We start from the raw sequence: 12,446 nt of genomic DNA, 5'->3' as shown, positions 1-12,446 counted from the left end.
CTGTGGATAAAATGTAACAGGAAAGAACTTTTTTTTTTTTTTTAAGTGCTTTCTTGCAATTTTTAAGAAAAATAGTCAAATTCCCCTTTGAAAATTCAACCAAGAAAAGAAAACGTTGCTGCTGATGATTAGACTGCTGCTGACTTTGTTAGACAGGATGAGGATGATCACTTCTTGGCAAATCATTTATCCGCTCGATGAATTTTGATGGCGGTATGCTAACACTTCCTAACCACTACCATTCATTGTGCTAAGCTAACTATTCCATTCCCTTGCTCTGGGGATGATGGAAAATGAGTGAACAAGGTCGGAATGTTCCTTTGACTCACCTTTTGCCTCCGGTGCCATAATTACATGATGAGAACAGTACTGTTCTAATAACAAAATATGTCGTAGAATAATTTCACAGATTTTATGATGTGAAATTGTTCTACAAGACTGAGAAGAGTGACATTTGTAAAGAAACGATCTCTGATTTATTGAGATGGCGGTTATCATTGGTAATGGGATTTACCAACCTGGCTGAAGGAGTCATCAGGATTTAATAATCTCAGATTAGAAACAAAAGGACATCAAAGAAGTGTTCTCTTTACTCTTTCCCAGTCAGCAGAACCCAGAAACAAACTCATTTGTGTAATCCTGGTTCAGCGCAGGAGGTTTATGTTTCACAGTCATGGACAATCAGAGAGCACTAACATAATAAGTGCGACCCATCCTGGCCCTCACACACACTCGCGCACACACACAAACACAGGCGCACGCAGTCTCTCTTCGCTTCACATACACAGTCATATACACAGATAGAAAACAGAAGCCATGTTTGTGTTGGGCACGCTCCCGCTGCACACAGGATGATGGATTATCCAGTGTTCCTGTTTATTTATGCTGCGCTGAATATAGGAGAAGACCTCATGCAGACTGCATTTATATATGTATATGTATATCAAATACAATCAACCATAAAATAAGATTGCATATTATGAATGAGAAATGGGTTCACACATACATTCACACACATGGGCTGCAATCAAACACACACTTCTTTTTTTTTTGTTGTTGCAGGGGGAGGCTTGTCTTGATTAACCTGGCCGGGAGAAACTGACGTGTTTTTCTTTTTACGTCATGGACGGTTCCCTGAGCTGCGCGGTGGAAGCCATCAATTCTACTTTGTCTGCAGTTTGTCTGTTTGAATCTTTTGCTAATCTGTATTATTCACTGATGGCCTGTTGGCCTTGTACAGGAAGCGCTGAGTGAAGACCTGTTTTTTTTTTTTTCTTCTTCTTCGTCTTTTTTAAAACTCAGACTTCATACATCATGTTTTTTTTTCTTCTCTGAGAAAATCTCCCTTACTCACTTCCTTCCTTTGCTCCTTTTTTTTATACCAAAAGAATTTAGAAGCTGCATGAGAAAAAATGTTTTATTTTGTCCCAAATTCCCTGCAGAATAGTTTTCCCAATAAGAGCTAAAGGGGGGGATTATGAACATGCTCCCTGAAAACACCGAGGAGACATGCGTATGCGGCAATGAGGGACAAATGTTTTTCTCTCATACTGCTACTCTGTGAGCTGCGTACACTACAGCTTATCACCGCTTTGACAATTTTCTGTTTCGGCCAGTATCAGAAGGCACACTGATCTCGAGTGGAGGAAAAGATGCCACGCCTGATTATAACAAGAGGTCAGGTCTTTGATGCTGGTACGGTGAAATTTGTTATACATTAAGCCAGTGCTAATGTGATTATGGACATTGATCCATTAAATCTACTGTAAAAATGCAGCCTGCACTAGTTTTGAACTCGATACCGGGGAGAAATGTGAGAGGTACTGTGAAAGATTAAAGACGCTTTGATGTAATATTTAACCCATCTGCACCGAACAGGGGGAAATGTCCATAAAATGCATTTTGAACCAGAGTAAGAGAGACGGACCAGTGTGAGAAATGGGATGTGTGATTTTCTCTCCGGTCTCTTGCAGTGCTGCTGGAGTGTGGGCATGAAAGGGCGCAACTGCTTGTCAGAATTACCCCAGAGGACGTTTTATCAGGGCTATAAAATCAAGCTCTGTGTGGCTGTTCCTGCCTGCCGGGACGGGCGTCTCAGACTGTCACCCCATTCCTGTTTCGCCGTGGGCAACAGGGGCAAGGTTTTAGTCTTCTGATGCATGTCTGACACTGACATGGAAGCAGAACTATCTTTTAATTGCTCCATGTTCACTGCTCTCTAAACTTTTGACGACACAAAGTGTAACTTAACACCATCAGACAGCAGAGGTCGACTGATCCACGCCGATGTTCAGGGATAAAAGCAGCGGGTGAAAGATGTATGAGGCTGATATTTTTTGGGAGAACTTTTTTTCATTTTCTATTTGTGCATTATATTGAGTTATCGTATATTATAAATCATTAAAAAAAAAAAGTTAGAAAAAAAGAAGTTAGCAAACATATCTCCACAGGTAATCAAAACTTTCAGTGCACTTAATGACAATTATCAGCCAATAGCAGCATCTCTTGGTACACAATTAGGCTGCCCACGGATGTGCCTGTGTGTTAATCATCCTCATTATCTCAGGAATCGATTGCCAATTGTTATTAAAAAAAAAAAAATGCCTTGACCCGAAAAAGTACTTAATTCAATTAAGGGCTTTCAATCATTTCCAACCTTTAAAAAAAAAAAAGAAGAAGAAGTATGGCCTTCTCATTATTTTAACTGTAATGTGTTCAAAACATTGGATCTGATACTATGAAACCAGTATTTATCTGATTTCATGAACTTGCCACGAACAACAGTCAGTACTGTGTAACTGATATATCTTTGCAGTAAACATGTCTGTCTTTACACTGCAGGCCTCAAACTACAGCGTGAGCCAGTAGAATGTTTACACAGACACAAATATACGTTTGACGGAGGAATAAACCTTTATCAAATCATAGAGTACTTATTTTGTTTGTTTTTCTCAGTGCCTTTTTATTTTGATGGGCTGAGCTGTTTGTTATAATTTTATTTATTCATTTAAAGTTTATTTTTACAGGTAGGCTCATTGAGACAAGGGGTTTCCATCTCAAGAGAGACCTGTAAAAGCACATGCAGGAGGATTTATCGAAATAAAACAACTTGTTTTAACTCGGTGAGCATCACAACATCACATCATCCCTGATATCACGCCACCTAAACAGGAAAAGATCTTTTAAAAGAGAGAATAAACTCTTTAAGCTTCCCTCCAGCTCAGACCTCACATCATGGAGTCCAAGCTGAGGTGGTTGACGTTTGGGTGTCAGACAGCTGGAAGTCCGGCGTCTCCGTGGGACGCTCACAGTTCACGGCCTTTCACTCTTGCCCATAATGCAACAAAGGTGCAGTGACTGACTAATCTCCTTAAACAGGCTCCCTGGTAAAGTGACGGGTTCACTCCCGGGCCCCAGAGTGTCTACCAGAGGAAACTACAGCCCCCTCAGATCCTAACTCTGATAAAACACACTGATGACATCATCATCCACCCCCCACCCCCCCAACTCTTTTTTAAAAACATCCCAGCGGTCCTGCCTTATTAGCATGTGCAGTATAGCAGGGAATAATAATGTGCTCTCCATCTCACACCGGTATTCACATTGAAACCACAAAAGCCAAAGCAGCAGCCAAGCTAAATAACGCTCAGGGTGGAAGATGGTCGAAGCATCCCAATTAGAGCCAGTTTATTTTGTCCGTGCCAGGACAGGGTCGTAGGGTGTAATTTGTGAGCGCTAGGAGAGAAAACTGTGGAAAACTTTATGAACGTTTGAAAGGTTAGGTGGAGCAAAAGTACAAATGATACTTTTATATATGACATACACCAGAGCTGGAAACATGTAAGTTAGCTCCTGATGAATTTAAGGAACATTCAAAAGAGAAAGAACCCTAGAAAGAATGAATAAGGTGCCTTGTTCTTCACTTCCCAGCTTCTGTATTAACATTCTAAAATAACAACTGTAACTTTGACTTATTATGACTCATTGGTACTTTTTCAGCATCATTGACCCTCCATTTGTAATTTGGTGTAAAACACAGACGTTAAAGCGCGTCGCACCGCGAGAAGCTAGTATGTGTACGAGAGGAAGAGTAATAGTATCAGTCTGTGTACTGAGATTTAAGTATTTGACTCTATGATGTTTTCTTCTGTTGATTCAGAAGAGTTTATATCTTAATATCTTGTTTCTTTTATTGCAAATTGCAGCGCAAAAACTATATTTTAGACTGACGTGTCTACAATTTAGCATGTTTATGCAAAATATACAAATAAACTGCTACATTAATGTATAAAAAGAAGTTACACTGACTGGCCACAATGCTACAAATGCTAAAAGATGGATAAAAAATAATTAAATATGATCATATTTATACGGGTGAGTTATCCAATCAGAAATAAGTAATTAATTGTAAAGTGTGAAAGATCAAATAAGTGCAAAATGCAAATTGTACATGCAAATAATCTCAACATGTCTCAACACAATGTGTCTCACTGATTTATCCTAAAATAATCCTCTACTGTAATCTGTAGATCCCTGCTGGCCTCTGGCCAGTAGATGGCGCTACATCTACATGCAAGTGCAAACAAAGCCATGAAGGTTTTTAAGGCCCCGCAACGCTTCCAGTCCCTGGCTGGTCCTGACTGAGTAGAGTCCAGCGGTCAGAGAGACACCTGATCCCACCTCATCACCACTCTGGAGTAGTTAGCTGAGAGGCCGCCTCAGTTGGTCCAAAGCAAACGAGTTTTTACCTAATGATGTTTTTAATGAGAATGTTGGAGTGGAACTGTGCAGGGAGCTGAAATGTTGGTTTAACGTGCTAGTTAATGCACTGACGTGACTTTTGATAGAATCTAAAACTATTGTTTTTGTTTTCACAGTGATGGAAGCCTTGTTTTACCAGATTAGGGATGAATAACTCAGTTTAGCAGCTTGAAATGCAAATAAATAAATAACAGGAAATTTAAAGTTGTTTACTGTAGACCAACATTTAAAAAACAAAACAAAACACTAAACTACACCACACTAAAAACCAGGAAGAGATCATGGAAATTAATCTTCAAGAAAAGTCCATATGTAGGCCACAGTATCATAATTTACTTTCATCTCGGAAGCATTGAACTGCACATTAAGACATGTTTATCATGTGATTAATACAGAAATTACCACATAATAGAACCTATATTATCCTGATTTAGAGGGCTTTTACACAATATATGAAGTAAAATGGAAGTAAAATTGAGATATCCTTATTAAACACATAATCATGTTTAATATTAAAAATGAATTAGAAAAATACATTTTTGTAGGCTAATCTAATCAAAATATTTTAAAGGGCCTAATTAATGCAAATAATAATAATAATAATAATAATAATAATAATGTAGAGGCTATTTTACATTTCACCACAATATTAAATATTGATTGTCTCCATACTGGCTACAGTAAATGCCTCACTCAGAGCGGCGGGTGATCAATAATCTTGGCGGTTTGGGACAACGGGGTCACATGACGGCAGATTCCATGAGAGGGACGAGCTTGACACTAAAAGGGCTATTGAATTACAAGACAGTGAGAAGTTCAGGTTTCATACCTAAAATGAAGTGCCCACAATTAATGAAACCTGGAAAATTACAGATGCTTTGTTGGTAGCTAAACAAAACTGATTTATGGATGGATTTTTATTTTAAGTCAAATACGAGCATTTTTGACATGGCATAGCCTCACACTGTCAGCTATTTGCCTGCAAAAAAAAAAAATCTCCAGAAAGCAGCAAATGCAAACCCGTCAACTTGTTTACTTTTGATTCAGATGTGACGCTGGACCTCTCCTTCAATAATATCTCCACCTGTCCTGGAAAGTGATAAAGCTCTTCATCTCATTCACATGCTTGGCCAGGAAGTGACGGCCTAGTGCTCCTACTTAATGATTTCCACAGGATAAGCTGTGCATGACAGACGCCAGAGCCCTCATCAAACACACACACACACACACACACACACACACACACACACACACACACACACACACACACACACACACACACACACACACACACACATCAATACTATCTTTGAGACGGATACTCGGTCCAGAGCGTCTCTGTCTTCTCTGTGTTTGTATAAGCTTGATTTTCACAACTGGAAAGTAATAACCATCTGCCCAAGCAGGCTGTAGGGGTATCATATGAGAGCAGGTAACTGACAGCTATTAAAATCACACACACTTTCCCTTCTTGCACACACAAGTACACACTGCAAGTTGTTGCAAGAGATTCTGAGAGAGCGAAAGAGAGAGAGAGAGAGAAAGAGGGACAGGAATGAAATATAGAGCAGGCGCCGGTCTGTCAGACAGGACATACCAGGCTGAGGAACATGGCATTGATGATGGTGATGATTTATAGGTGTAATATTTGATAAACCTACACTACACCAGCTTTGTTTCCTACCATAGAAAGGCCAAAGTGTAGCTGATGTCCAACTGGAAGCCTTTCTCTCAAATATATCACATTACTGAAGCATTCTTTGACAGACAGATGCTCATGCAGATGGACAGAGCCAGCCAGACTGGCCAACATAAATACAAGGCATGTTTATGACCAGACTGCCAGCTAGAGAGACAGACAGGTGAGTGGAGTCAGACCAGGTCCAGCTTTGCTGCATTCCCAGGCTCCCCCCTGTCTCTCCAGGTAGTGTGGGAAGGTGACCCCCCCCCCCCCCCCATACGCCTCTCGCACTCTCCACTATACAAAACCCCACCTCTCAGCCCTGCTCAAAGCACGAACGCAAACTTGTGATGACACATGACCTCTTGAATGGCCTTCCCGAGCCGTACCTGTCATTTCCCACAATGCTGCTCTCATTTTCATCTCACTGTAAGCTGGAAATTACAGGAAAGAACAGCAGACGCTTCCCCCTGCATTAGACTACAAGGGGCTTCATGTTAGCGCAGCAGTTTGGTTTAATTTATGTATTGCTTTTTTAAGCTTTAAAACAAATAAATGTGTTGGTTTCTTATGGAAGCTGCACCTTTTAGCATCTCATGTTCTCAGAGGACATATAGAGGGCTCTCGTTTATTCCCCTGGTTATCTATAACGGTTTAATTACCTTCTAAAAGCCTCAGTGTAATGAGGCTCCCTAGACATACAGGTTGATATAAGACTGCCTTCATCTCACCCTAACTGCACCTTATACACCCCCCCCCCCCCCGCCACCCGGCCTCAGAGGCCGATAGCGCAGCAGCAGCAGCTCCATCTGTGCAGGACAAGTGCAGACGGAAGCAATTGAGGTGGAACATCCAGGAGAGGGCCTGACAAGATAAAGATATCAGGAGCAGACAAGGGCAAAGGAACATATTGATGGAGAGGGCCCCCCCTCTCTTTCTCTCTCTCTCTCTCTCTCTCTCTCTCTCTCTCTCTCTCTCTCAGGGCAGCTGACACCAGATACCTGCTATTTAAAACAGTGGTTTCGCTTGCTCATGGATTTGTCGGTGCTGCAGTGCCATAGCCAAACTCAGAAGGCTTGAACTTTTCTATCTCTTCTGCCTCCCCCTCCTCCTCCTCCTCACACCATATAGGCCCGAACCCTATTTTACAGAGTCAAGCAGACAAACACTCCTATAACTCCTAATGCTGCTGACATAAAGCTCCATCTTTGGCCCCCTAATGAAATCGGAATATGTGTTATGGAGTTCCAAACTGGATCATATTAAAATGATCCACCCCTCTCCCGTGTCTCTTCCTCATGGCTCAATTCACAGTTAACCATTAGTGTTGCTCTGGTCTTTCAGAGCAACAGGGGCCCCCGGCTCAGGCTTGTCTGGCTAGGGGCCAATGCCCCTTTGAGGACGGATGCTGAGATCAGGTCTACCCATTGGCCATGCATTGTGTGAGTGGAGCCAAATGACAGTGAGTCTTGGGCAACAGCTGAAAGACGCTGGCAGTATGAACCTTATATGGGGGGTGGTGGTGGTGGGGGGGAGTCATGCCGCCTAAATCTCACAAAAGTGGAAAGTGTGCGATGGAAAATTGTAGCTGTGAAAAAGTGTTTTCTTGTTATAATTCAACGCAAAATAGACAGAAATTCCCAATTAGAATGTTTGATTTTGGTAAAATGCGCTAAAAAAAGCTTCTAAGCAACAAGCAATGAACAAAACATTACATTTTGTTACATTTTCATCCTAAAAAAATATGGAACCATGCAAAAAATGCAATTTAAAAAAAATGATTATTTTATTAGTAATATTGCAAAGGACTTTCACAGACTGAATTATTTTATTATCAATTATTAAGCTTTATCAAATGATCTAATCAGATTGGCTGAATGCTTCTATTGCTATCCATCCATTTTCTTCCAAAAGTTTATTTCTTTTGTAACTCTAAATTGTCACCTCTTAGATATTTTGTCACCAAAAAAAGTAAAAAATAAGCTAAGCTGAGCTAAGCTAAGCTAATACAATTACAGTTGACCACAAATGACCCTAACCTTAACCTGAATCACTGCCCCGAAGATCAGTATTTCAATTAGGGACACACCTTTTTTAATTAAAAATTAATTGAATTGAAAGTAAGTGGTTTAAGTCTTACACACACACACACACACACACACACACACACACACACACACACACACACACACACACACACACAAACTTTTGACATTGTTTCACCTACCTTGCATCACACACCCCTCCCTCTCTCCCAGCCCATTAACCTGCTCCATCCCTCTATAGTACACTGGCCTCTCCTCTCCCCAGTGACGGCCCCTCCTATGTCCCAGAGCCCATTATAGCCCCTCAGTCCCTTTTACCCGTCACCAGCCTTCTCCGCTTCTGCCCCCCCCTCCTGTCACATACCCCTACCCTGCCTTGTCACAGCCTTGCACTGATGGATGGTCAGGGTCACTGGTTCAGCTGTGGAGTTCAAGCCTGCGGGCTCTACACACTCCAAACTCCAACCCCCCCCCCCCCCAGCTCACTCACATACACCATCCCTCCTTTAACTACTCTCTCTCTCTTTCTCTCTTTTCCCCCTTCGGATGAAAACACTTCAGAACCCTAAAACTGGGCACTCAGCTGAGAAAACTCATAACCCTCCTCTCAGCTCCCACTGTCCCCAACACACACTGTTAACACTTTCATTCCCTGCTCGGCCCTCAAATAGACCCCGGAGTCCTGGGGCCGCATAAATCACAGCGAGGGTCAGGTCGGGCCTGGCGTCCAGTCTCACCTCCTGTCGAGTGGAAGGAGGCGCGCCACTGTCCTGAGTAATCTCTTTATAATCACGTCCTTGGTTGGCTGTAGAATATGGTCGGTTGTTTTTAATTAACTGTTCATTCAGTTAACTTGGTCACATGTACGTGGCGCTCAGGCCACATAGCTCCTGATCACCCCCGTCTTAACGACAACCACAGTGAGAGTGTCTGGAGATCCTCAGATCCTAAACTTGAATCTACACTGACACACACTCTGCACTTAACGCTAGTAACATTGAACCGACAAAGGAGGGGGCAAAAGAGGGTTTGTTCCGGATTCCGACAAATTCCAGTAGTTTTGAAACGTGGCAATTATCAGCATTAGCTTGCCCCCACCCCACAAGCCACCCCACCCAACCCAACCCGACAAAGTGAACGGAAATGGCAGCAATCATTCCCGATTTCCCCCAGAGATGCGGGACGGGCTGGACACACACACATCCCAGAGACATGGACCCTCAGTCAAAGGAGCTGCAACACAACAGCCATGCAAGCCCCTGACAGATGGAAGCTGAGTGGGGCAAGTCCTGGGGCTGACAGCAACGTTGCCAAAATTGCTCTTGGATTGACTAACAATTAAGATATCAAAAGAGATCACGGCAGCTCACTGACAGCTGCTTCAATTGTTTGCACCTGCCCCTCTGGTGTTCTGCACATGTCTGGCATGGATTAGGCTGACTTGTGCCGGCCACATTTCACCTTCCCACAAAAGTGATTTACTCCAGAATCATCCTCCTGTCTCGCTAGAGCACGCCGAACACAACCAGTTGCTTCTCCCCTGTTTGGAAAGCAGGGATTATGATTATGAATTTCTCCTGTTCATTGCCACAAACTGTTGACAGTTCAACGTGTCCACTTTTGGTTTGAGAATTGGTGTTTTCTTTAACGCTGCACGAGTGGCTTCTCAGTACGCTCCTAGAGGATCTTGATAAGCCTGTGTAAACTGAACTCCGGAGTTGAAGCCATGCTGTGATAAAGAAAGTCTTTGTGTAGTTTGATGCAGCCTGCTACTGGGTTAGTGATGGATGGACGGACGGATGAGGGTTAGACGGACGTGAGTCCAGCTCACCCGACCTATGTTTGGTGCACGTGTAGCTCATGCCACGGTGATCAGGAGTTGGTGTGATTGTGGATTCGATCAGTGTGCTTTTTTAAGTGTGCTAGAGTAAAATAGGACTTTCAAAAGTACATGTATGAAATCTTTTTTGATAAAATACGGTCGGGAATCAAATTAGTCTGGTACTCTCCAACTGGTCCCAAACTGACCCGGTGGTCCGCAAATGTTCCGTAGGTGTTTAACCCAGTAGCCGAAATATGATCAGTCACAGTTTGATCACAGCAGGCGAAACTACAGCAACAAGAATGCATTTCTGGTCAGACGAGGAGACAAATTTTCTGTTTTTCTTCAATCTTGCGTTCAGGAGTTGGATTTACTTCAGTGAATAATCATTTTTTTCCCCTGTTCATGTATACCGGAACAACAACAGTAGTTCAATTAAATGACCGCATCAAGGCACAGCTATACACAGCAGACCAACTCTTTTCAAAGTGCTGGATCCTTTGAGTCAGTACGTGTGAATGTATAGAAACTTTTGAGGTTTGATACTATTATTTGAATTTTTCTCCAGTTTTTTTGCAAATGATGATGAATGATGGTAGCAGACTTGCTGAGAGGGTAAACAATGAGCTGGTGTGTGCAATTTTGAGTGGAATGGGAATATTCATGTTAGTACCTCTGACAGGCTCACACGGTGCTTCCTGGACACTAAAAAGTTCAGTTCATTATGACTCATTCACTCATTTTTGGTAAATACTACAATGCAACCTTGCCGTTGGTTCTTCTCAGACATCCAGATGGGGTTCATCTGGGGCAAGGGGGTGGCTTCTGAGAATGCACACCTTCATAAACAGGGAAGAGCATGCACACACACTATAATGCTACCATTGTTTATGGTTGCCCTTCTCATCGTAGCTTGACCAGCAGTTTTGTTTATAGACCTGTAGGAAAGACAATTACCAAAAAACAAGAACAAGAAGGAAGGATGTAGAGCCAGCCAGCAGCCAGTGTACCCCACTCTACCTCCCCACCTTACACAACCCTCCCCTCATCTGTCAGGGGCAAGAGTAGGCCGGTTGTACCCAGTGCCAACCTCTCTGGAGCCAGGCCAGTCCCTTTGGACCCTCTGGATCGTAGTCTGGCTCTTTGGGCCGTTGTGGCTGGTGGGTCCCACTGTGTAACTCTAGCTGGGTCTTTGACACAGTACAGGTATGTCCCCTGTGGCCCAGATTACCAGGGGACTGTGTAAACAGCCCTGCTAATCTGAGGAAGTATCCTATTGGCGTGTTTGTGAAACCTGCCTCAGCAAAAGGTTTGGTATTTCCTTTGGAAAACTGTTCTGAACATCATATGAGGGATAACTGAGGGGACTTTGTTGTACACATCTAAAATATGTAAGTCTTTTGTCCACGCACACACAAATACAGATACAATGTTTTTGGACAATAGTTAATTTTCATGCATTTAATTATATATGGAGATATAATTCTTGCGTAATATTTTAAAAATGGAAAACTACATCCAAGCCTTAAAATGACCTCAACAAAATCTGGGTGTCATCTTCCGTACCTTTTGTCATGGCTTATTCAGATCCCCGTGACTTTAAGTCACTTTAATCTGCTAACAGCTTGGGCTTGGGCCATTCGGTCATTTCTTTGGCCGTCTTTCCATTGTCCTGTATGTCATCTCCAGGCAGACACTGTTTAGATATTAATGGCTGCATGATGAGATGGCCTCCTTACAAGGCTGCCACTACTGGATAATTGATCATGTAGTGAAAGACATGATGTGGTTCAGGTGTAGGTCTAGCTAGGCCAACGTCGAAGCGCGAACGTTTAGTTTCTTTACGCTGCACCTTTTATTTGACTGAAAAGATATCACCGTTTCTCCGTGTACAGAAAAGAAGGGAACGTAGCTTTAAGGCAGGAGCAAAAAAACTCGCTGGAAAATCCTGACAGACATAAATCACAAATTTAAATAATATTTCGTCTTGTGGAATATACAAGTTGAAATATCTGCGAGTGGTTTCTTTGATGACTTTTCTGTTGCGGTAACTAATCCCAAGGCCAAATGAGACAAGTAATGAGCATTCTTTTCTGACATGAGTGTGTTTATAAGAGCGCAACTCTTGCATGTAAAG

The sequence above is a fragment of the Aulostomus chinensis genome, chromosome 21, assembly GCF_037954235.1.
Source record: "Aulostomus chinensis isolate RoL2024-O1b breed Wild chromosome 21, RoL_Achi_v1.0, whole genome shotgun sequence".
Classification (NCBI taxonomy): Eukaryota; Metazoa; Chordata; class Actinopteri; order Syngnathiformes; family Aulostomidae; genus Aulostomus; species Aulostomus chinensis.
The sequence above is the reverse complement of the archived record's forward strand: the minus strand, read 5'-3'. Positions refer to the sequence as shown.